Source organism: Vanessa cardui, chromosome 25 (assembly GCF_905220365.1).
Source record: "Vanessa cardui chromosome 25, ilVanCard2.1, whole genome shotgun sequence".
Lineage (NCBI taxonomy): Eukaryota > Metazoa > Arthropoda > Insecta > Lepidoptera > Nymphalidae > Vanessa > Vanessa cardui.
This window is the reverse complement of record NC_061147.1, coordinates 2,622,046-2,647,931: the sequence shown is the minus strand read 5'-3', so window position 1 is coordinate 2,647,931 and position 25,886 is coordinate 2,622,046. Positions and strand designations below refer to the sequence as shown.

General features: G+C 38.7%; 1 protein-coding gene across 2 annotated transcripts in view; it reads right to left on the bottom strand.

Moving 5' to 3' along the window:
- The window catches only part of LOC124540486, a 681,189-nt gene that overhangs the window by 410,816 nt on the left and 244,487 nt on the right, over positions 1 to 25,886 (bottom strand). The gene's annotated exons all lie outside the window — the stretch shown is intronic.

Below are 25,886 nucleotides of genomic sequence, written 5' to 3'. Positions count from 1 at the left end.
TCCTCTGCGTCCCTCATCCAGCTTCCACCGGCGATCTTGCGAATGTCGTCGGACCAGCGGGTCGGAGAGAGTTATATACAGTACCAATATACTACTCCGTTGGTCTAGACAGTTGTAGTAGTGTACTAGATTCTAGATTGAAGCCCCCGCCTCGAGCGTAGAAGGTTTTTTTTTTTTTTATTTTAAGAACTTAGTCATTAACATGACTGTAGTTCTCGTAGGGCAACCTTATACATTTCAAAACTAAACTGTGACTAACTTAAAACTAATTAATTCTACGATCCAAATTATTGGGCACCATCTTATATATCTTTTTTGATGATGGATCGACTGGATTTGTTAAAACGATGTTTTCGAATCCAGTCCTGTCTGGCACCTCGAGTGTAGAAGTTGTAAGTGTGTATACACTACCATGTCTTCGGAAACAGAAAGTCCTTAACGTGAAATCTTTTGGAGTGAGGGAAGAGTCGGCAATCGTGTGACGTAACATGCCCTGCGTAGTTGACTAGTCACCCTTGAGAATAGCCACCGTGACCGAACCCTTTAGGACGAAATCACAAACATACGCTTCAGTGTATAACGTACCTAATTTGACGGAATATCGGTTTTCCATGGACCATGGCATACGCATGACGTTTTCGAGGCTGAGCTTGAAATCAATTAAAACACAGTAAGGTTGCCTATCCACTAAATTCATAGCTCTATAGTACACTATTGAAAACAAAGTCGGCATTATTTTAACGCCTGCGACTTCAAACTATTTAATTTTTCCGTCAAAATAATTACATTCAAATTTAAAACATCAATATTTCATACATTATTATCGCGTCCAAAGATATATGGACTTTAAAAATTGTCATAAGATCTCTATTGCTATGAAACAGCTGAGTATATTACATAAAGTAACAGTTGTTTCATTTCTCAATGGTGAACTTATTTACTTAGTATTTGTAGGTTATCTTATTAAATACATGCGATTATGTTAAGGGTGATATAGTCACTGATATGTATATTAACGAACAATACATATTAATATATGAATTATTAGGTAGCTGAATTCGCATTCTAGGTAGCCTAATATACCCTTAAAGAGAGGTATTTACCTTAAAACACAAGACAGATACTCCGATTTTATTTTTCGTATAGATTGTAAATGTTGATAAATTATAAAAAAAATAAAATCGATTTCAAAATTAGAAACATGACAACACAACAATGTGTCTTCAAAAAGTACTAAATATGTTTTAATGAAAATCACACTGTTCCCTTACTTGACGTGTACCGTGTACCTAACTTATATTGAAAATAATCATCTCAATACTACAGTTTTCGAGAAATTTGTTGACAAACATACAAGCAAACACTTATGGAAGCCTAAATGGATCATAATACTCAAATATAATTAAATCCCAACAATATTACATACATACATGTCAAACGGATGAACCTCCTTTTTAGAAGTCGGTTAAAAATGAACAGGAAATTCGCGAAAGTACATATTTCAGACACTATATTTAATAGCAAAGATATAAATCCCCCAAAGGACAGATATTAAGATTTACCACCGCGGAAAATACATAAATTAATTTTATTGTGCTCTCCGCCATTTCATACGCGTTAAATTTGGATTATACCTGCCTGTTTCACCCACACGACGAGTGCTTGCCTACAATCTGGCCGATTGATTGATGTTTATACTAGATATAGTTAAAAATAATATAGCCTTTGAATTCATCAATAGTCGAGCTATATAATAACATATGCAATTTATTTATGAACAAAGGTATTTTTATTGTTTCAGCTAGTCATTCAACCGCGTACGACGCAAACGATTAATTGGATGCACGTAATTTGGAATTGGTTATATCTTCTGAAAGTACATCACCATTGCATGACAAGAAATAATCGCCATAAGAATTTCAAGCAACTATAGACACAAGAGATATAATAACTCCCTATATAAACCCTAGGTTTGTGGTGCATTGCCGATGTGCGGAAAGGCTAATATTTCTTACACGCTATAATCTACTATCAGGTGACCAAATACCGTACCCTATAAAAAAAAAACTATTACATATTTTTAACCAACTCCTATACTCAGAGAACAGTGTAAGTTTCATTAAAATCGGTTCAGGAGTTTCATAATTTTTTTTTATCTATAGTTCATTAGCTGTCTCGAATTTTGAATTTGGTTTAATTTTTTATGAATTATTTATCATCATGTAATCAAATAAAGAACATCTTATACAAACAAAAGAAATATATTATTGCACTGTTAGCTATAATCCACTGGATAACCAGTCTTAAACAGGCAGAGACCAACTCACGCCCTATCTGTGTTAACACATCAGGTCGTTTATTATGTAATGATGTAGTTTCTAAATCTCAATGTATTTGTGAATATTTATTTAATTAAAACATTTAGTTCGTTTTGTTGTTAATAGATGGCGTTAATAGTTCTTTAAATCGCGCTATAATTGTCTTAAGTAGTTATTTTAAGTATATCGTCATTCATAATATTTATTGAATTTCCTAGCTAAGTATTGATCCAGTTGATAATATCAATCAATTAAATCTTGAATACATATTGTTATTTTCGTCTTCTAATATAATATTTATATAAATACAAATAATCCTTATTCAAGTAGGCTCATAAATGCACGTTTTAAGCGTCATGACAGTTTTAAAGGAAATGTAAAGTTACCTCCGGTTCGCAAACAGATTTTACTCAGAAAAACCTTTTAGAAACACAGTAGCCACTCTTTTCATTAATAAATAAAATAATTAAGTTTATTTACGAAACTCAGATTAAACATTAAAGTTTTTTCTTTATAATTTATTCTTTAAATAATGATATCGTATATATCAGATGTCCACCAAAATCTACACTTTTAATCAATCGCTTATTATACATAAATACAGGTGTGATGCATCAAGCTATACATAAAAAAGACCATAAAAACTGCAGCCCTATCCACCCCAAAGTATCCGCTTAGTAACGGTAATCTACGAAATACAAAAAAGTGGAAAAATCCCTAAAAAAACAATTTCCATGTAAGATTAATCTTTCATACGACGTCAACGGTTCCTTTCACCCCTTACGCGTTACTAGTGTAGAGGGATGTTTTGGGAGGTGGTACAAGTTGATAATATTTAATTTACTATGTGATGACTGGGAACTAGAACAAATGGATCTTTACTAAACATTACTGCTTCAATCCGTGAATTTAAATGCGATCATAGTTAAGGAAAATGGAAACGCTAATTAAAAACTATCAAATACCTACTAACGCAAGTGCATGGTATAATATGCCTCAATACGTCTGAGCCCAGCAGTCGGACATCGATATGCTATTAATGTCCTGACGGGATATTTTACTTAAATTAAAATCATAACTACGAAATGTTTTGAGTGGTTATGTGCCATGCGAAATTTATAAAACACAAACTTAAAACCCCGTTTACACCCTATACCATAGATGAGTTGTATTTCACTTATAAATATTTATGTAGATATAGTATCTGCCCAGTAGTAACTTTTATATTTCATAAAGATCTTAATATTTAAACTTGGGCTGTTATGTATCTTAGAATTTTTGTACCAGCCTACAGCTTATAACTTGGACTGCGCGTAATCCAACGCGGGTCGTTAAGTATTCAGCTATCTCCACCTGGAAGTGACTCTGGGAGGACTTGAAGGGTCTATTGTGAAGGCCAGACAGACGCACCGGCTTTATGTACATACGTCTAAGCGCTATACTTCAGTTCGACATCGGCTACACAAATGTACGCAACCATCCCCTGAAACTCAGTACTTGTTAATTGTATTACTGACTCTTTAAAGGAGTAACTTCTCTTTTCATTTTAGGAATAATTTTATTTTTCCTTACATGTATTTACTGATGAATACAGGACCAATGTTCATTTGCTTAAATCGTATTTGTAATTCATCTGATGCATCGGCGATGGAAAACATCGCGAGGAAACCTGCATGTGTCTAATTTCCACGAAATTCTGCCACCTGCCACTTGGTGGCCACCAAACCATATTGGAAAAGCATGGTGAATGGTGAAGGTCTAATTTCCACGAAATTCTGCCATACGGGTGGCCACCAAACCATATTGGAAAAGCATGATGAATAGTGAAAGCTTCAAACCTTCTCCTCAAAGGGGGTGAATTTAGCCCAGCAGTGGGATATTAGCAGACTGTTTCAAATCAGAGATTTATGAAAATGTATCCGCTAAGATATTTAGATAGAACCTTTAACATTATAAATACTTATTTTGTATTTCGGCTTCCATTCGATATTAATATCTCAAAAAGTTCCACAATAAAATCAATGGGTTTAAATCAAAAATTTCTCAATTCGTTATCTTATAAACAAGAGATTATTAAAGGCAAGTACCGTGAACAAAACAACGACAAGGTGCTTTTATAATAATTAAATTGATACCGATTCAAATTACCTGGATTCACGTAACACCTGCTTTTAATAACTAATAAATATTTGTCATAACGATCGTTTCAAAACCCGATTACCGTCCGTGTTGATACTGCGACCATTACCAGGTAAAATCGATTTACGGTCATGATAAACTGTGTAAGCAGCCGTTATATTTGCATAAAAAACTCGTGGTTTCCTAGAACCACGTGGGCGGGTAGCGTCAGCAGAAACATTAACAAACCCATTTTTTTTTTGTAATTATTTATACAATAACGTACAAAATATAATGGTAATATAACATAAAAAATACGATAACTGATATGATTTGCACGTGTTGAACCGTCATTATTTATAATAAAATCTCGTCATACAAAATAGGAAAAAAAACAAATGACGTTTAGAAAAGATAATAATACCGAACAGCAATAACATAATTAACACTCTTATTTGAGTTGTTATTAATATCCATAATTCCATCATAATTAATACATTATGTATATAATTACTTATGTAATTATAATTAGAGAGTATATAAGTTATATAAATGATTACAAGAGACTTAATACTACTCATGATTGCTACAAGTGTACGGGATGGTTGACGTAAAAAACATAACAGAACTATTTAAATATTATGAATGCGAAAGGACATATATCTATCCGTCTCGCTTGCACGTTGCAAAATCACGCATTGTAAAATCACTTCAACCGCCTTTTTTTTTCTTTATTTAAAGAGCTTTGTCACTATGTCGCTCTGTTATTTAACATTACATATTTATTTCCTTAACCTAAAATACTTGTTAGCTAACTTATACAATGCTCTAGCTTCAACACTTAATGGAAATGCCAAAAAAGTCATACAATCAATTATATTCATATCATTAATATTAAATTGAGTAGCTATAGTCATCCGAAGACTGAACCGGCTTGAATCGAAAACGACATAAGGTCTTTTTTTAAAAGCAACTCGTATTTATCTGTCTCACTTGCACAGCAAATTACTTGAACATACATGAATCGCAATCGACATAGGAGTTTTTTTAACCTTTCAAATAGATAAAGTTCTTTAAGCATATTTTAGTATTATAAAACAAATTCGTAGAAGATTTAACGCAATTTGAAGATTCAATGAAAAATCCATTTTTTGTGCTGACGCTACAAACGAATGTTAAACATAATAATATTTATCGATGATAAGTGATGTTTCATCGATACATACAGCTGAATCATGTATGTGTGTTCAATGAACGCCATTATTTAACACAAGCTCTGTTATCTGTATTGAATGGACTTACCGGAGCAAATTGTCTTATCTGCGAGCATTAACCTAGATTATAAAACAATATTACTAATACATCGTATTGTATACGTTTTATATATATATATATATATATATATATATATATGTATGCGTGTGTGTGTGTGTGTGTTACTCATTCTATCAATGTGTGTTATACTTGTGATAAAGCTACAAAGCCGTCTACTTCATTAAATTACATTGCATTGCATTTGCATTAATACTCATTAAATTACATTGCATTAAGAGCCTGTAAATTTCCCAGTGCTGGGCTTAAAGCCTCTCCTCCCTTTGAGGGAAAGGTTTGGAGCATATACGCTGCTCCAAAGCGGTTTGTTGGATACAAATGTGGCAGAATTTCGATGAAGTTATTTACATGCGAGATTTTATGAATTCGATTTAATTTGCTAAAGCAAACTTAAATTACAAGGAAGGCTACTTTTTGCCAAACAACCCTTAAAACGCGAACGAAGCCAGAGGCAACAACTAGTGATGTATGCAAAATCTCCTTAAATATATAAGAACAAAAAATCCATATACGATACATACAACGTTGGTAACAAAATTGAACAATAATTGCCTTTCAGTATATTGATCGGAACCAATAAAAACGTCACAACAAGTCTTGCTACACCGTACATTCGCAGCTAAACACGAAATTGAAAAATATAGGATCATATTTTCGTTCATCCATGCGTGTCGTCCCGAAACACCTATACAGGAACGCTCTAGAATCGAACCCGCATCGTCCTAAAGGGAAAAAATCAAAACAGACCGCGACCGCAGATGAAAGTTCTCGTCGGTGACAAAAAATGCAGCGGCGGTATCCGTACTTTAGGGATGCTTGTGGAATTGGAAAAACGGTCTCTGTTTTTTTAATTCGAAACTTTTCGATCACTACGAGTACATTTGTAATATAAGTTAATATAAATGTACCTATGTTATGTATACGACATTACCTTTTTTTTAAAATGTTTTAACACTAAATTTCGGTAAATTTGTGCTATTTACGACGACGACCTCCATGGTCGAGTAGTGTGTACACCGGTTTTCATGGGTAGGCCACTTCACATAAATACGTCATATAAAGAGTCAGAATCTTAGGGTATTATTTATTATATCTGGATAGAGTATTGCACCACAAAATAAGTACTTTATTTCCTTGTTCTGATGACAGCTGCGTTTGACAGTTGACAAACGTCATACAAGCTTACTAGTACGACATTCTATCCAAATATATAATAATCCAAAGTGAACTTGAATCCTTCCTAAATCCTCTGGGTCTTTAAAAATTGTTTCCATTACCTATTAAACAAAGTAATTAGCTCATACGTTGTATACGAAACAACATACGCAACAATCCAGATACAAGAACTATTTCGACGATAAAGTACTACAAAAGGACTCAACGAATGTCCGGAACCACTCGGAATTACAAAGTTTCGGGTTTGATAAAAAAAATATTCAGTCCATACGCGAAACTTTCGCAATCAACTCTGTCGCTATTTGTTAAAATAAAACCCGAGTCGAAGCTAAAATAAGCCCTGTTCTACGGAACCGTGTGTACGGGGATATTTTTGCTCCTTTTGGAAGGACGCTTATTTTTTTTCTATTAAAAACAAAGAAACAATGCAATTGAATTATTTTACAGTATAATTAAAATCTACGTCATCAGCGTTCAATGTATAAAACTGTTTCTTTATTTTGGTTCGTATGCGTTCCTAAACAATTCATCTTAATGATATTAAACTTCGTAGAGTTTTCATGAGATGTTTGAAAATTTATATTACCTATAGTATTATTAAAGCGTGAAGCAAGGCTTCATTATAAGACATACATTATATTAGTATGATATTTTATCTGTAATCTCTATTTTAAGTTTTATGTAGATTGGTTTAGTATTTTTACCAGTAAGGCAGTGCATTAAAAACATCTCACTTATATATATAAATTATAATTCACAAAGCCGAGATGAACTAGTGGTTAAACAGCGTGCGTCTCAACCGATGATTGCGGGTTCAAATCCATACCACTGAATTTTCTATTTATAACTTATCTCATGTCTAACGGTAAAAGAAAACATCGTGAAAAATCCTGACAACCTCCGTAAAGAGACGAGGCATATGCCCATCTGTAGGATATTTACTATATATTAATTTATTTTTCTTTATAAATAAAACATAAAAGCCAATAGTTTCAAAGTTATTTCGAACAGAAAATACGATGAGAGGCGACCATTTCCAACAGGGGATAGTCAACAGGTGCGCAGAGGTGCACCCTCTGTTACCTAACTCTCGTTACGCGATAGGTAATCGTAATCCGTTCCGGGACGACCGGAATGCACGCTGACGACGGATTGACTTGATTTCTGCGGGACTGGAGTGTTAACACTGACACTTTCAAAATTCGCACTGGGATTTTTTTTGCAATAACTTTTTACTGCGCTGGGTCAGTCAAGTAAATAGTTTGATGTTTACATCTAGAGAATAAAAGCAATATAAAAGATATAAAAATAAAAGCAATCGTATCCAAATATATATTACTTATATAATAATACAACAACTGCCTTTTAAATCCCACTGCTGGGCTAAAGGCCTCCTCTCCCTTTGAGGAGAAGGTTTGGAATATATTCCACCACGCTGTTCCAATGCGGGTTGGTGGAATACAGATGTGGCAGAATTTCTATGAAATTTGTCACATGCAGGTTTCCTCGCGATGTTTTCCTTCACCGCTGAGTACGAGATGAATTATAAAGACAAATTAAGCACATGAATCAGCGTTGCTTGCCTGGGTTTAAACCCGCAATCATCGGTTAAGATGCACGCGTTCTAACCACTGGGCCATCTCGACTCCTAAATATAATAATAATAAATTAATATTGGACCACATCGTATAAATTACTCGATCGCAATATAAGTAGCTGAAACTTGTATTATGGAAAATCAAAAATAACGACGGTACCACAAACCCGCAGATCCAAAACAATATAGAAAACTAATGAACTTTTTTTACATCGATTCGACCGGGAATGGAACCGGGACTTCGGACTGACGTACCCATGAAAACCTGTGTGTACACAGGTCACAAATATAAATTAAATGATATATATAATATACTTCGTGAATTATATAATATAATATACACATTATAGTTTCCACGAAGTTAGAAGACGGGATGATATCCGCAATAAATTCACTTTTTTTATTAATATAGGGCATAATATAAAGCCCATGAACGAACAAATATTTTCCTTTTTAAATATATATTTTCAAACTGAAATCCACCAATGCGTATTGATTTTAAAGAGGTCACTGTCAAACGACTTAGGGCTGCCTTTCATAAATTAATAGTTTCCAATACAACATTGCCTCCGCACTCTACTCTTTCTTCTTTTTTAAATGACAAATCACTGATGTCAGAAAGAGAGAAATATATGTGTATCTGTTTGCTCGCTAATTCAACGTTTCTAACGTAACAAATCCACAACCAAAAACCCAACAAAGTAAGAAGCGTTGAAAATCGAAGCGGTCGTGAACATAACTTCGAGAAGCATCCACACCTCGGGTATCGGAGTTCAATTAACGATGTCAACGGGTGGAATTTTCCAGAAGTTTCCATAATGACTCTGCGAACGGGAAAAGTTACGAAATCTTCGAAAACGTAATCTCGGAAAGTGAACGCTTCTTAAGTATGTTAAACTTTTTATGTTACAATTTTATGTTCGTCTAAATTATATTGTTACTTAATCGATTCTGTTTTATTACTACTACGTTATAATTTAGTTATTTATGTATAAGATAACACCATTGTTTTGCAGTTCGTAGGTTAAATGAGCCAGTGTAACTACAGGCACAAGTGAAATAACATCTAAGACAAGGTTGGTGGCGCATGGTCGATGTAAGGAATGATTCTTGTCTGTGGGCCGTGGTGACCACTTGCCATCGGATGGCCCGATGGTACCACAGGATCAGTGCGATTCGTTATAACGCACTGAGACCTCCGAAATTAAAAGTATTAACATTTGTAAACAATTAAATTTTACTAAATTTAAACTTCGTATATTTGATCAGTTATGACATACATATGATACACAGAACGAACTCAATCTGAAAGCGCTATACTAAATCTATATATTAGTATATAAAAGCAAAATACACATACAGACTTGTAATTGGTTACAGACTCCTTAAAGGGGACAGATCCGCTGATTTTAAGCAACTATACCTCGAAGGGGGTGAAATGGGAAGTTTCATGAAATTCGCGCGGGTAAAGTCATCGTTCACCTAGTATTTATATATTAGTGAACTTGTTTCGTTATATAACTGCAACTAAGTTGTTGACAATACAGAAAGGCAGTGGTTTCGAGTGCACGGCGGTTTTTATGTCACGTGCTCTGAAGTGTATGTTAACAAACATATGAGAATAATTAGTCTCTATATTTCAGTGAAAAAAAACTGTTTCATTTAATGACGTCACAATTTCATCTCTAAAAAGAGTTTTTATATTAATTTATATTATTATTATTTTTTTCTTTTAAATGTATAGGCTAGCGCTTGACTGTATAGAAGCCGAGGAGACGCGAAAGCTCCGCGCCGATAATGGCCGCCTGCGCAAAGAGGTGGACAGCCTCAAGGCCGAGGTAAAGGCTCACCGCCGCGAGTTTGCGGAAATGCGGACCAAGGTGGCAGGGGCAAGTGATGCTTCCGGCTCGGCACAGGATGCTCAAATGGAGAGATTTAAAGCCTCCATAATTTCTTCGGTCGGCGATATGATCAACGCACGCTTTGCCGTACTAGAGGAACGGTTGCCTCCCGCAAAAATACATCGCCCTCCGTTAGCTGCGGATAAGAGGCGGGAGGTGGCGCAGCAGATTGCTACGCCCTACACGCAGGCTGTCCAGCCTGCTCCACCGCCGAAAGCTGCACCCGCGTCAAAACGGGCGCCACCTGCTGTTCCGACGGCATCTATTGCTGGTCCCTCAGGCGTCCAGCCTACGTCGGTGATAATTCCGCCGCAGATGGTCCAGGAGGTGTCCTGGTCCACTGTGGTTAAAAAGGGAAAGAAGGGAAAGCAGGCTTCCCTTCCGACTGTTGCAACCACCACAGTTGCGCCTACGGTGCCTAAGGCAGGACAAGCATCTAAGCCTAAGCTGTCCGCGCCTCGTACAGCTGCAGTGGTATTAACGCTGCAGCCGGAAGCGGAGCAGAAAGGCATCACGTATGCTCAGGTCTTGGAGCGCGCTGAGCAGAGCGTGAAACTCCAAGACCTTGGGATCAATGGTGGGCTCAAAGTTCGACGCTCAGCGACGGGGGCCAGAGTGTTGGAGCTGCCGAAAGCTCAGATGGAACAGGCAGAGAAACTAGCCGACAAGCTCCGTACGGTGCTGGATGGAGTGGCCAACGTTGCTCGCCCCATAAGAAAGGTGGACATCAAGGTGACGGGGTTAGACGACTCCGTCACTAAAGATAAAATTATTGCCGCAGTCGTTCGCGAGGGGAGTTGCCCCGCTGAAACGGTAAGGTGTGGGGAGATTTCTCGAGGACCCGGTTATATGGGTATGGTCTTCGTGTCCTGTCCAATCACTGCGGCAAAAAAGCTGGCTGACACTGGTCGTCTTTTAGTTGGGTGGAGCTCGGCCAGAGTGTATGTGCTTGAGCAGCGCCCTCTGCGCTGCTACAAGTGCATGGGTCTAGGCCATACAAGGATGCTCTGCCCATTCAGTGCGGAACGAGGAAGCCTTTGCTACCGGTGCGGCGTTGATGGACACAAATCGTCTGCATGTACCGGGAAGCTGCGCTGCGTAGTGTGCGCAGACGCCGGCAAGCCCTCCGGGCACGTGATGGGGTCGAAAGAATGTAGCCCCCCCATCACGAAAGGTAAGGTGGTCCTCGCTACCCAGACTACCAATAACGTCGGACGACGCCAGGCTGAGGAGGAAGCTGCAATGTCGACATGAGCGCAGACTTCAGCTTCCTTCAGACGAATGTCAACCACTGCGCCGGGGCTCAGGATCTTCTACTGCAGTCCATGGCGGAGTGGCAGGTAGACCTGGCGGTGGCCTGTGAACCTTACTTCGTCCCTCCCCTACCTCACTGGCTGGGGGACTTGGACGACACCGTGGCGGTCCTCACGAGGAGCGGTACGGGCCCCCCCCCTCTCACTCATCGAAAGGGGTTCGGGCTACGTAGTCGTGGGGTGGGGAGAGTACGTCGTCGTCGGGACGTACTTCTCCCCTAACCGCAGCCTGGCTGAGTTCGAGATCTATCTCGGCTTGGTCAGAGCTGCGGTGGCCAGGCAGTCACCGAAACCGATAATGGTTCTTGGCGACTTAAACGCGAAGTCGCGTGCCTGGGGTAACCCTGTCACGAATCCGCGAGGGAGGGCCGTCCAGGTGTGGGCCCTGCTCTCCAACCTGTCCCTTCTCAACAGGGGACTGGTTCACACCTGCGTTCGCCATAACGGGGGTTCCGTGGTGGACGTTTCGTTCGCCACTCCTGTCGTAGCACGCAGAGTGGTTGATTGGAGAGTGGAGGAGGAGGTGGAGACTCTATCAGATCACCGGTACATCCGATTTGAGATCTCCACCTCTCGCAGGCCGGCGGAACCGCAGAGGGTGCCGACCACGCTGCCGAGGTGGTCTCTCGGCCAGGTCGATCGAGAGCTGGTCAAGGAGGCCGCAATCGTGCAGCGGTGGGGTTCCGCAGGGAGGAGGGAGGGCGCCAGCGCAGAGGAGCTGGCAGGCCGCATGCGCAGTTCACTCAAGGAAGTCTGCGATGCGGCCATGCCTCGGACCCGGCGCAGAGTTCCGCGCCGGCATGTATACTGGTGGTCGCCCGAAATCGCCGACCTTCGGGCGACGTGCTGTCGGGCACGGAGGGCCTACGTCCGCTGTCGAAGACGCAACGGCCTTGACAGGGATCTGGAGGGACAGTTGCTGGACGCTTATCGCCAGTTGAAAAAAGAGCTGCAGCTGGCGATACGCAAGGCCAAGGAGAAGGCCAGGGAGGAGCTTCTGGCGGGTCTCAATCGAGACCCGTGGGGGCGCCCGTACCGCGGTGTACGCGGAAAGTTCCGCACCCAAGGCGCCCCCGTCACCGAGACGATGCCGCCGGAATTCCTCCTTCGCCTGGTTGGGGAACTCTTCCCCCATCCAGGCGAGCACGTCCCTCCGCAGATGGCCCCCCGCTCCGTGACCGAAGACGCAGTGGTTCCACCACTGATTACGGAGCGGGAGATGGAGATGGCCCTCGGCCGCTTGAGGGCCAGGAAGACGGCGCCGGGTCCGGACGGGGTTCCAGGGCGTATTCTGTGCGACACCCTGGAATACCTAGGTGCAAGGCTTCGGGAGCTGTTCGACGAATGTCTGTGCAGCGGGCAGTTTCCGAAGCCTTGGAAAGAAGGGAAATTGGTCCTTTTGCTGAAGGAAGGTCGGCCGTTGGATTCCCCTTCGGCATACAGGCCAATTGTGCTGCTGAACGAGACGGGAAAACTCTTCGAGAAGGTCCTTGCAGCCCGTCTCGTTCAGCACCTCGAGGAGGTCGGTCCGGGTCTCTCGGAGGCGCAGTACGGATTCAGGGCGGGCCGGTCGACGGTCGACGCCCTGAACGCCCTGAAGACTCGGACGACGGAAGCGGTGGCCCGGGGGCAGGTCGTCCTGGCTGTGTCGCTTGACGTGGCGAACGCCTTCAATAGTCTCCCTTTCGAAACGATACGGGAGGCACTCCGATACCATGGGGTGCCGACCTATCTGAGGAGACTGCTGGAGGCGTACCTCCAGGACAGGGAGGTCCTCTGGGCGGGGGTCGATGGGAGGATCGTTCGGCATCGAGTGGGTTGCGGCGTTCCACAGGGGTCGGTCCTCGGCCCAATTCTGTGGAACGTCGGTTTCGACTGGCTCCTGCGGGCTCCCGTCCTTCCCGGGATGGGGGTGTTGTGTTATGCTGACGACACTCTCGTCACGGCGATTGGACGGGACTTCCGGGAGGCGGCTCGCCTTGCCGAAGTCGGAACGGCTCTCACCGTGGACCGCATGGGAATGCTGGGCTTGAGGGTCTCCATATCCAAAACAGAGGCCCTCCTCTTCCACGGTCCACGGAAAGGACCCCCACGAGGGGCGAGTATCACCGTCCACGGGACGGTGATCAAAGTGCAGGCCCAGATGAAGTATCTGGGCCTGATCCTGGACGGACGATGGAGCTTCGGGCAGCATTTTGTTCATCTCGGCCCGAGGCTCATCAATGCCGCCGCCGCTCTTGGTCGCCTCCTTCCGAATGTGGGGGGGCCGGGGTCGCTATGCCGGCGTCTTTATTCCGGCGTAGTGAGGTCGATGGCGCTGTACGGTGCCCCGATCTGGATAGACGCCCTCACCGCTAAAAATCGGGCCCTGCTGCGAAAGCCGCAGAGGGTCATAGCGGTGAGAGGCATCAGAGGGTACCGTACGGTGTCGTGGACAGCGGCGACACTTCTCGCGGGTGATCCGCCCTGGGAGCTCCAGGCGGAGGTGCTCGCGGAAGTGTACCGGTTCCGGGTCGAGGCGAGGGACCGCGGCGACCGTCCGGGGTCGGCGGAGGTCGGGCGGATCAGGGCTTTAGCCCAGCAAGCCCTGATCGCCCGATGGCAGGAGGATCTGGGGTCTCCCTCGGCGGGCCTAGCGACAGTGGAGGCGATTCGTCCCCACTTGAGTCGCTGGGTCGAGAGGAAGCACGGCACACTGTCGTACAGAATGACGCAGGTACTTACCGGACACGGGTGCTTCGGTAAGTACCTGCACGGGATAGCGCGGCGGGAGGAGTCACCCTCCTGCCACGAGTGTGGTGCGCCAGTGGACACGGCGTACCACACCCTGTACGAGTGTGCTGCGTGGGGGCCCCAGAGGCACACCCTTACGGCAAGTATGGGCGGAGACCTCTCGCTGTCGAGCGTTATCAACGCCATGCTCGGTAGCGAGATGTGCTGGTCGGAGATGCGCTCCTTCTGCGAAAGTGTCATGTCGCAGAAGGAAGCAGCGGAGCGGGACCTTCTCCCTCCGCCTCAATAGGCGCCGTAGGGACCAGGGGGGGTCCCAGTACCCTGGGAATCCCCCCTAGCTGTTGGAGGCCCGTATAGACGGGCCGACCGTCAGGGCGTCACGGTAGCATGCGTAAGCGATCCCGTGGCGTCCGCCGAAAGACGGAGAGGGTACCGCTGGTTTTTTAGTGGGTAAACCCGGTGTGCTTGGGCGTACTCGTTCAGGGCTCCGGGGAGTCCCACACACCCCCCCACTTTCCATCACGTGGGGGAAGCGCGTAAAGCGTTTTTCCAGCGAGAAAAAAAAAAAAAAAAAAAAAAAAAAGCGCTTGACTGTATCACACCTGATGGAAAGTGAGATACAGTCTAAGATGGAGCGCGCTTGCCTAGAAGGTGCCTATTCACTCGGGATTTGAAGGTACCCATATTGTAAGTGGTGGGGAAAATGGAGGTCGGGAGGGTATTCCAGACCTTGGCGGTGCGTATCAGAAACGAGGAAGCAAAACGTTTCGTACGTGTCTTAAATACGTCAACGACTAACGTAAACAGTTGAAGAAAAAAAATATTCAGGGTCAGAGAGGCACCAGATTCATGTACAGTATTGATTCAAACGTAAAGATACCATAGATTCAGAATACAGATTGTTACAAGGAAAATAGCAAGAAACTTAATAGTTACTCTTTTCTAATAATTTACATACATATGTATGCTCATAAAAGGTACTTGGTGGTAGGGTATTGTACAAGGCCATCTGAATAGGTACCGTCAGACATCTTACAATTAAACAACAATATTGTTGTGTTACGTTTTGAAGGGTGAATAGGACAATGTTACATGCACAAGGGACATAACATCTTAGTCCCCAATATTGGTGGCGCCTTGGAGGTGTAAGGACTGGTTAACATTTCTCACAGCGCCAAAACCTTTCGCAGTGATGACCACTTGCCATCAAGTCAAGACCTATTCGGTCGTCCTACATAATTTAACTTTAATTATATATATATTTATTGATAAAAATTATTAAGACTGAGCATTTAACGATATATATAACAAAATAATTGGTCTACATTTTAAACAGTTTCAATAACTATAACAGAGCAACATAATCACACAAGTGAAAAAAAAATAACCAAACTTTAATATATTTTTAGAATTATTATTTAAAAGGATAGCTTGTCCGTAAATATTACAGAGATGGGAATCTATTCTATTCTTGTTGGTTACACCCTGAGGGTTTCGTATTAACGACGCATTGGACGTAAATTATCACGACCGGACCACACACCACATCTTATTAAAAACCATTGAATCCCAATTCATTTCCCATCTGACAAATGACTAACTTAATTATCTTTACAATGGATGTCCAATACAACACTATAGACGGATAAATAGGGTTCCCGGGGGAATAAAAGCAAAGGGTTCTGTATAGAAAGGGTGCAATCTAATTTCGCAAAAAAGGCACCTTTGCGATACACACGACCTCGGGCGATGGATGTCTAAGCCCTTTGCGATACAAATTATGAATTTAATGATACACAAAGTTATTCGCCGTATATTATATTAAATGTTTCGTTAACTCTTCGGATAAAAGAATTATTTTAATTCAATTTGATAAATAAGAATAAATTATGTTTTGTTATTATATAGAAAATGCTTTCTGTGAAACCTTTTGGGTGGAGAAACACTAAATTGAATTACTTATGTATGTATTTGTTACACGTATATGTATTTATGTTTATATATTCACAGTATGTTTTATACCACCAAGTGGACAATATTACATAGATTATATAACTGTATTTAACTAACAATACTGTATTTTTAAATGTCGAAAAAGAGTAACTACTTTGAATCTACTTTCCGAACCGGTGGTAGCTTCACTTGATACAGTTATTAGATGACGATTTTGAAGTGCTTGTAATAACCTACTGGAATGAAGTATATATTGATTTTGGTTTTATTAAACTAGGATTTTACAAGGACTTTTAAATCGTCGTTTATCGAACTATTTTAAGTAGAACTACCATCAGTTCTGAATGTAGATCCTACACGAACCGGCAACAAACTCAGTACTTACTCTTATCCAACATTTCAAACAGTTACATGGGTTAATTACAGTCGTATTGCACGGGCTTTCTGTCTGTATGTCCAGCTGAATTCTATAGACGATGAGCGGCCAAGCGTGACTCGTCGCGCTGAATGGCGATCGTTGAAGTTGCTTTTTCAGAAAAACCGCCCTGTGAATCCCTTCACGCTTTATTTCGATGTGAGAAAATTCTATTGGGAAAAATAATTTCTATTCGTGAACCTTTTATCCCATTTACAAGCACTTCGAGCCTTAAAACGTTTGAAATTGCTTACATTAATATTAAGAATGATGAGAGACTTTGTTAATGAATTCTTTTTTCGTTTTTGATTTAATTTTTTTTTTGTTATAGGTGACAAAAGAGCAGGAGGCTCACCTGATGGATATCTGCAACACTGGGGGCTTGAAAGTGCGATACCGGTCTTTAAGGAACGAGTACAAATTTTTCTTGAAGGTTCAGGAAGCTTTTGGAAAAACCGCAAATTAAGCTGGTTCCACAGAGTGGTTGTGCGAGGTAAAAAATGTCTTTAAAAGCAGCAAGCTGTTGCGGATTTTTCGATAAATAAAATATCTTTCGAAATGTGCTGTTCTATAGCACTAATTAAAGCTGTAGCTAGACTAGTGGGAGACTTGACAGGAAATGAAAACTAGTTTAGCTTGAAACGTGACGCTGGACTAATACTAACTACATTGATTTATTTTTCAAGAGATTAAATTAGTTGAAAATCAATAATTCCTTATTCCGTTTTAATATTACATAGTACAAAAAAGTCGCTTACCGCTGTCTGTCCCTATATATGTTTAGATCTTAAAAATTACGTGAGGGATTTTGATGCGGTATTTTTTTCCAATAGATTGATTGATTCAAGTGGAAGGTTTATATGTATAATGTATGTACAATATAGTAGAGAAACATTTTAGAGGTTATTAAAGTGATGTCATAAATAACACACTTTTACGTTTACATTTCAAACGGTGGCTGACCCTACGAGATAGATCAAATAACGTTTGTAATGCGTTTTGTACTGTTTAATGACAAAAAAGCGTTGTTAGACATTCATATTATAATTAATATCAGCATTTACCTGTGCGAAACTGGGGCGGATCTATAATTAATATTAAAATAAAAAGCCTTAGTTTACTATGAAATATTTAAAACGTTTTGTTTAAACGACGAACATCGTAGATAGGAACTACTAAACAAAAAAAATAGGAACCTTTGTTATTTTAAGGTGATTAAATCACAAATTAAAAACTTCTTTCATTTCTCAAAAGGTCATCAGGTCACATTGTTTCATTGAAAGCTTGAGGTCGATAAAACAATAACATTTGATAGTATAAGGTCATTTGATTGAGTAAATAAAACGTCGTATATACAATGTTATAGTCTTTGTTCATACACGTTTCAATGTTCTTAATAAATAATAATCACAAGATAAACTAATTAATCGACATAATCTTGAAATTGTATCGAAACAACGGTTCTCTATGAATTGCAAAACCGTCTTGTAAGAAAGGGGATACGGTATGTGACAACATTTTTGTTTATAATATTTAATTTTGAGAATTGATGGTAGTATAAGTATATGTAGCTATTTTTCATTGCAATGTTTAATCAGATATAAAGATCATCAGAGAGAAATATATGAAAACTTTTTCCATTTCAAGCATATACATATGTTCTCGATTAGACTCGAAGGAGGAAGAAACAGCAGCAGTATTGTATTGGATTGTGATTCACTGATAATAATGATGGGTTTTATATGCTTACATAATCTTTAAAAAAAATAAACGGCTATATGTGATACTGTCTGATATTGCTTGTCTATTTAAAAAAAAAAAAAAAAAAAACAATGGAATCGAAAACTTCCTCATATCGATGGCTATTATTTAATAAAACAGCTTTTTAACGGGGAGTCATACCCAAATATACGGAATCATTTTTAACGATTTTGTCACATCCCACTCATGTCAAGTATTACATTAATAATAAAAAATATAACAATATTTGAAATTAATCAATTCGAATTTTAAATCATAAATAAGTTCAAGTAACCCCTCTAGTAAAATCGAGAAAAAAATGTCAAATACGCGGTTCCAAATCAGACGCTAAAGCATAATTTGATATAGAATTATCAGAACATGTTCAAGCAAGAGCGTTTAATATTCATTCGAGTACTATAATTGGATTATCAACAGGCTGTTAGACACTATACTATTCCGCTCCAATGCCTGATTTAGGACATTTCAAGTCGCCTTAATGTCAAATCTCTTTGTTCAAAGTCATAATACATATTATTGATTACAAGATCGTTTTGTTAATTATATTGATTACTAAACAATCGCTATGTATGGCTAATCTCGAGTCTAACCTCATGTAAAGATGTTTGAAGTTCTTAGTCATTTCGAAACTTGAACGGAATCGGTGTTAATACTTCCTTGATAGGGAAAACAAGCAAAGTTGGTCTGCATCTAAATTGTATCCAGTCGTATCAATAATCTGTAAATTTCCCACTGCTGGGCCTCATCTCTCATTAAGGGGAGGGTTCGGAACATATTCCACCACATTGTTCCAATGCGAATTGGTGCCATGCAAATGTGGGAAAATATCGATGCAATAAGACACATGCAGATTTCATCACGATGTTTTCACCGCCTAGCACGAGATGAATTATAAACACAAATTAAGCTTTTTTTTATGACATAGGTGGCAAACGAGCAGGAGGCTCACCTGATGGAAAGTGACTACCACCGCCCATGGACATCTGCAACACCAGGGGGCTTGCAGGTGCGTTGCCGGCCTTTAAGGAAGGATTACGCTCTTTTCTTGAAGGCTTCCATGTCGTACCGGTTCGGAAAAACCGCTGGCGAAAGCTGGTTCCACAAAGTGGTTGTGCGAGGCAGAAAATGTCTAAGAAATCGAAAATATATAAATATATAATAATTATTATTATATAGATATATAATAATTATATACATATGCCTGGGTTTGAACCCGAAATCATAGGTTAAGATACACGCGTTCTAACCTCAAAGCCTTCTCAGCTCATGTCATCCTTTATTATTAGAGTAAGGGATTTGGCCTGCACCTGAGTACGAGAACAGACTGGAGAATTATAATATCACAATCGCAGTTATGTATTCTATGTTGAGATTGGCTCCCTAAATCGGTCAGGAGGATATAACATACATAATTGATAACAGAACCTGCATCTAACATTCTACGTCACTGGCGATCTAATCAGACCATAATGAAAATCAGAAATTAATCAAAAGACACTTTATCTAAACTAAAATCTGCACTCAAACTAATAATTTTATAAGGACTCAATTATGTGCTCCTCAAAGGTTTTTATTGGTTAGGTTGAAACTACAATTAGAAAATTTATCTTTATAGATGCAATCTTAAAACTGATTTTTAAAATAATTGTAACAATAATATCAATTGGCAATTAATAATTTTATACACACTCAATTATATGCTCCTTGAAGGTTTTTTATTGATCATGTTAAAACTATACCTCAAACAGGTACCTTTATAGATGCAATCTAAATTTTAGAAATAGTTGTCATAATATATCACAGCAATAAAGTTCTAATTTGTTAGACAAGTGTACATCCTAAGTATTTCGCTGTTTCGGTTCGATAGATCTACATGCGAACCGATGTTTAATTTACAATCGACTTCATCCTGTTACTTGAACGAATTTGTTGATTTACGTCTCATCCTGGAATAATTGCCAAATACAATACTCATAACTACATAGTGTATATAATGTTTTATAGTCGCTAAATCGCTTTCTCTGTCCCTATATCCATATGTTTAGTAAAGTAAAAAAAGTAACAGCCTGTAAATTTCCCACTGCTGGGATAAGGCCTCCACTTCCATTAAGGAGAGGGTTTGGAACATATTCCACCTCGCTGTTCCAATGCGGGTTGGGGGAATGCCCATGTGGCAGAATTTCAATGAAATTAGACACATGCAGGTTTCCTCGTGATATTTTCCTTCACCGCCGAGCACAAGATGAGAGAAACACAAATTAAGCACATACATATATATTGTGGTGCTTGCCGAGGTTTGAACTCGCAATCACTGGTTAAATTGCACGCGTGTTAACCACTGGGCCATCTCAGCTCCCTATGTATGCTTAAATCTTTAAAACTACGCAACGGATTTAGATTCGGTCTTATTTAATAGAAAGAGTGATTCGAGGGGAAAGTTTTTGTATATAATACATGGACAATTTAGTAAAGAAACACTGATAATTTTAAAAGTTTCCATTGGTATGTCATATGATTACATCCGTGCGAATCGGTTCGCTACTACTAAAAAATGTTATATTTCTTGTAAAAGATCATCCAGATTAAAAACATTTAGTAGACCATTACGGAACATTTCCAACACAATCCCTACCTAATGCGCATCCTCCTTGGATAATCTACAACGGGGCTTCAGAATAAATTAGACATTCATGATATATGACCTATTGTGTCTGGGTCTAGACGAGACGTTTAATGGTAATTTTATCACTGAATAATTCTAGACTGAACTTGTATGTGTGTTGTTATGTATTAAATTTAATAATCACTACATATGTATTATACAACAAAGTCCACCGATCGCCTCTGTCTGCCTGAATGTTCGCGATAAACTCTAAAGCTAATAAACGAATTTACGTGTGATTTTCACTAATAGATAGATAGAGGGATACATAATAAAGGTTTAGGAAAAATTGTAAATAAGTGGAAATAAAACGACAATTGTTAAAAATGTCAGAAAAAAGCAACACTGAACATATAAAAAGTTAAAAATGTTTTAAAATTCTTATGGCCACTCTTGCGAAGCCAAGACGGGCCGCTAGTAATATCTATAATTTTATAAAAAGTTTCAAAGATGAATGAATTGCAACCACAGGCACAAGGGAACATCTTAGTTTTCAACGGTGGCAAGCGATGACGTAATTGTTGATGGTGATGATACCATTTTTTAAAGGCAAAGCCAGATTTAGCCTGAATTTAGGTGGATAACATCCTAATATTCTCCTCAATAGGAGAGAACCTGCCCAGTAGTGGGACATTTGGACTTTACCCAATTAACTTTGGAGGATTCCCAGTGGTAATGGTTAGAGATGGTATATTTAAATTTGTTATTTCCATTGTAATTATATTGGATGCCCTCACATACATACTTGTATATAACATATTTGTAACGGACAAAGAAATAGGATATAAATAAAAAAAATCTAGACAACAATTTAACGTTTCTGAACAAGACAAATCTCGGTACGGCTTATCCGCGTCGTGGATTAATTAATCATCCAATTACAACTTTCTGGTTAAAATATTTAACGAAGACTAATTATTGTTCAGGTTTAATTCGTGGAAATATCAAATTTTATACAAAATTAATGTTGAGATTGATCTAGAATAATCTAGATGGTGAATCATTTTAATATTATGCAAACGGTATACGCAACTAAACTAATCTCTAACAGTTTACACTCCGACGCAACGCAAATTAAAACTCAAAATTAATATTGATAAAGTTTAATGAGTACAGAATCTTTTGAGTTTCTTAAAATAATTGTTAAACTACTAGATTTTGGTCTGTTCGTTAATAGTTTTAAATCGACATTAGATTAAAATTAACTTCTTGTTATAAAATGAACGGTGTATGCACTATTATATTTTTTTATAAAATAGTTTGGCGGACGAGCATACGGGCCACCTGATGGTCACCATCACCCATAGACAATGACGCTGTAAGAAATATTAACTATTCCTTACATCGTCGATGCGCCACCAACCTTGGGAACTAAGATGCTATGTCCCTTGTGCCCGTGGTTACACTGGCTCACTGACCCTTCAAACCGGAACACAACCATAATGCGTACTGTTGTTTAGCGGTAGAATATCTGATGAGTAGGTGGTACCTACCCAGGAGGGCTTGCACAAAGCTCTATCACATATGGGTACTTTCAGCTTACCAGGTATTATACAGCAAAGAGTCAACAGCAAATGATTTATTAATGTGGAAGTCAGTGTTTGGAATGGAACATCTCAACATATCTTGTATTAGAAGTATGGTTTAGTGTAAGAAATATTTTTTATTTCATACAGTATTTATAGGTCATTTTGACCAATAACTGATTCTTTTTGTAAATTGATAAGTTATTTGAAACAAAATAAAATGGGATGGAAATAAACGTGACTATATATAAAGCCAATTATTAACAGACAAATTACAGGAGGGTCTTTAAATTTTAGCAATAAAATAAAGAGCTAAAGATGAAATAAAACTGTGGACCTATAACATTTGGAATTATATAAGCGCCACATTCATGGGGGAAAAACGTATTCTCACGTTCTAAATCCAAAGTCGTATAAATTATAATGGGGGTAAATCAGCAAATTAATATTCAGGATAAAAGGTTTGAAGGTTTCATTGATAGTAAAATCATCACAGTTGGACTTTAATTTTCTCAGTAAATTTCGTTTATGACTGCACCGCATACCCCGATGGTTTATAAATATCTGTTAGATTGGGTTACCTGAAAGAAATAACTAATTGTTATTGTACAATACATTAAATAATTGTGTATTTTTTTTTGTTTCGAGCATTATTACTAATTTTACTTTTTGTGTTTAATCCTAAGCTTTATTCATTTTTGTTTTTGGTGTACAAACCATCGATTCTATTCCTAGAGTTTTCCAATCAAAACTCACTTTAATCGAATTCTTCCAGTGTCCGCAAATGTACAGGAATATATTTCGAATACATATAGTTACCAAGATTTCTTAAGATATAGCTGATAAAATCAATAAACGTTTGCAGCACGAGCGACGTTATTAAGCGTTCCAATATTGTCAAAAAGTCGACAAAAACAGCCTCACCAGCCGTGGAGGCAATAGAAACTTCAGCCAAGTCCCAAGTTTCGATACCGTGTCTTCCAAGAGCAGATGTGTCGTGACTACTTCGTACAAGTTTTGGCGACTTCACGACACGCGGCGACATGTGAAAAACTAAAGGAAGTTACGAAGTTTATCGTTTCTACGTTGTTTCATTTGGTAATGTACAAGTTTTGGGTAAACGCATTATTTATCTTTCATTCCTTTATTGGTCTTCCGTTTTTTGTTTTGTGTTATTCAATACAAGACTATACATATGATATGAGATAATACTCGTTAACTTCGAGGTTGAATATTACTAAAGAAAAAGAGTAACTACTGAGTTTCTTGCCGGTTCTTCTCGTCTAGAAGTAGTAAGTTATTAAATTAAATTCAAAAGAACTTGTAAAGGCTGTCTGGATTTACGTTAGGGTTCCAATACAGCATTATTACGAATACAAACATCACCATTTGAAAACAGCAACCAGGCGACTCTTTCTTTCCGTTTATTCTTTGTTAATATTGACGATTAAAAACCCTTTATTGTAAACTTCACTTTAATAAAATACACGTGTTTTAAAGTTGGTATAATAAGCAGTATTTAATAATAAATATAGCACTTTCTTGTCTTTCAAACTAAGTCAGTGAGAGCATTTAATTACACTTAAACAAAGTAAAATAAGTTTCACTACAGAGCAAAGGTTTCCTGTTCTCTAAAGAAAAAAGTTTAGACTTTAGTCCATCAGCTGTAGATTAGAGTTTACTCGTAGGAAAGAAAATATTCCGACACATGGAACCTACATGATCTTTTCTTTCATAGGTGGATGGAGAATACGAGATAAATTTAAAAATCAAATTAGGCACAGTAAATGTAATTTATGTTTGTCTGAATTAAAAGTAGAGAGAGATAGAAGTTAGAGTTTTAGTGATTTAGTTACATTATTTTGGCAAACAAATACACAACAGTTTTATTGGTTTGAATAGGAATCGAAGCCAAGAATGCTACAGCGGTCCATGCTGGTGACTTTACTAATAAACCCAGTTGAGGCACTACTTTTGTTACTTTGTCAAATTAAGTAAAACAAAACAACAATTCAGTGGCAATTATTCAATACTCCTACTTATTCTAGTAAACAAATATAATACTCAGATTTATGTTTCAAAGCGATGCCACGTAACCGCTTTGTCTATTACGGTATTTGAAACTTCAAGACTGTTTCAACTTGAAGAGACACGGTTGTCATCCCACAAAGAGAAAAAACTTGGATAAGTCATAGAAATATAATCGTGGCCATGGAATGCGTTCACTGAACTGCGAAATCGCTGTACAGTCGTCAGCTAAAGTTTTTAATGGTGAAATACTTTGAGCTCATTACTTTGAAACTAAGCACACACTACACAAACGGTTATATTCTATAAGCCGTACGAGGAGCATAAGTGCATATTTAACTATTGAAGCCGAAATGCTATACTCGTTTTAATCTATATGTAAATAAGATCTAATATTGAATGCACTGTAACCGAATGTATGCGTATGCTGAAGGGAAGCTTCTTGGCCCAAGACATCAATTTTTGAATTTTATTTTCGCATTTTAATATAAACATTACAACCCTTGCAAAACCGAGAAGATAGTTTATCAATAAAACTATATACATATATAAATATAAAAACCTATTCATTGCATATTAATTTAGTACACGGTATAACATTTCCAAATGTACATCATATACAACGAACATATTATGCATTTAAAATTATTAAACTTTCATAAATAATAAGGCTAAATTGTTAAAAATTGCTTTACTTTATTTTATATATTTACTTAGCATATACCAATTTATTTTATACGTAGATATTTAAATTAAATACTAAAGAAAGATATAGCTAAACAAGAAACAAACATATATAAAACTTAAACAAAACAGGAATGAGGAAAAATGTTTTATATATATATCGATTAAGAAACTTTTCTGCCGTCCGTACGTATGAAATCGAAACGCTCAGGGAGGATACGAACTAAGGAGATAAATCACGCGAATCGTGACTTGATCCCAATGCATACTAGCTGCGCGCCCGGACTCGGCTTGTGACGGCAGATGTTACTTTGGGGTCACATTTTCCGCTTCTATTATTTCAGAAATTTTATATTCATTCTTGTTTAA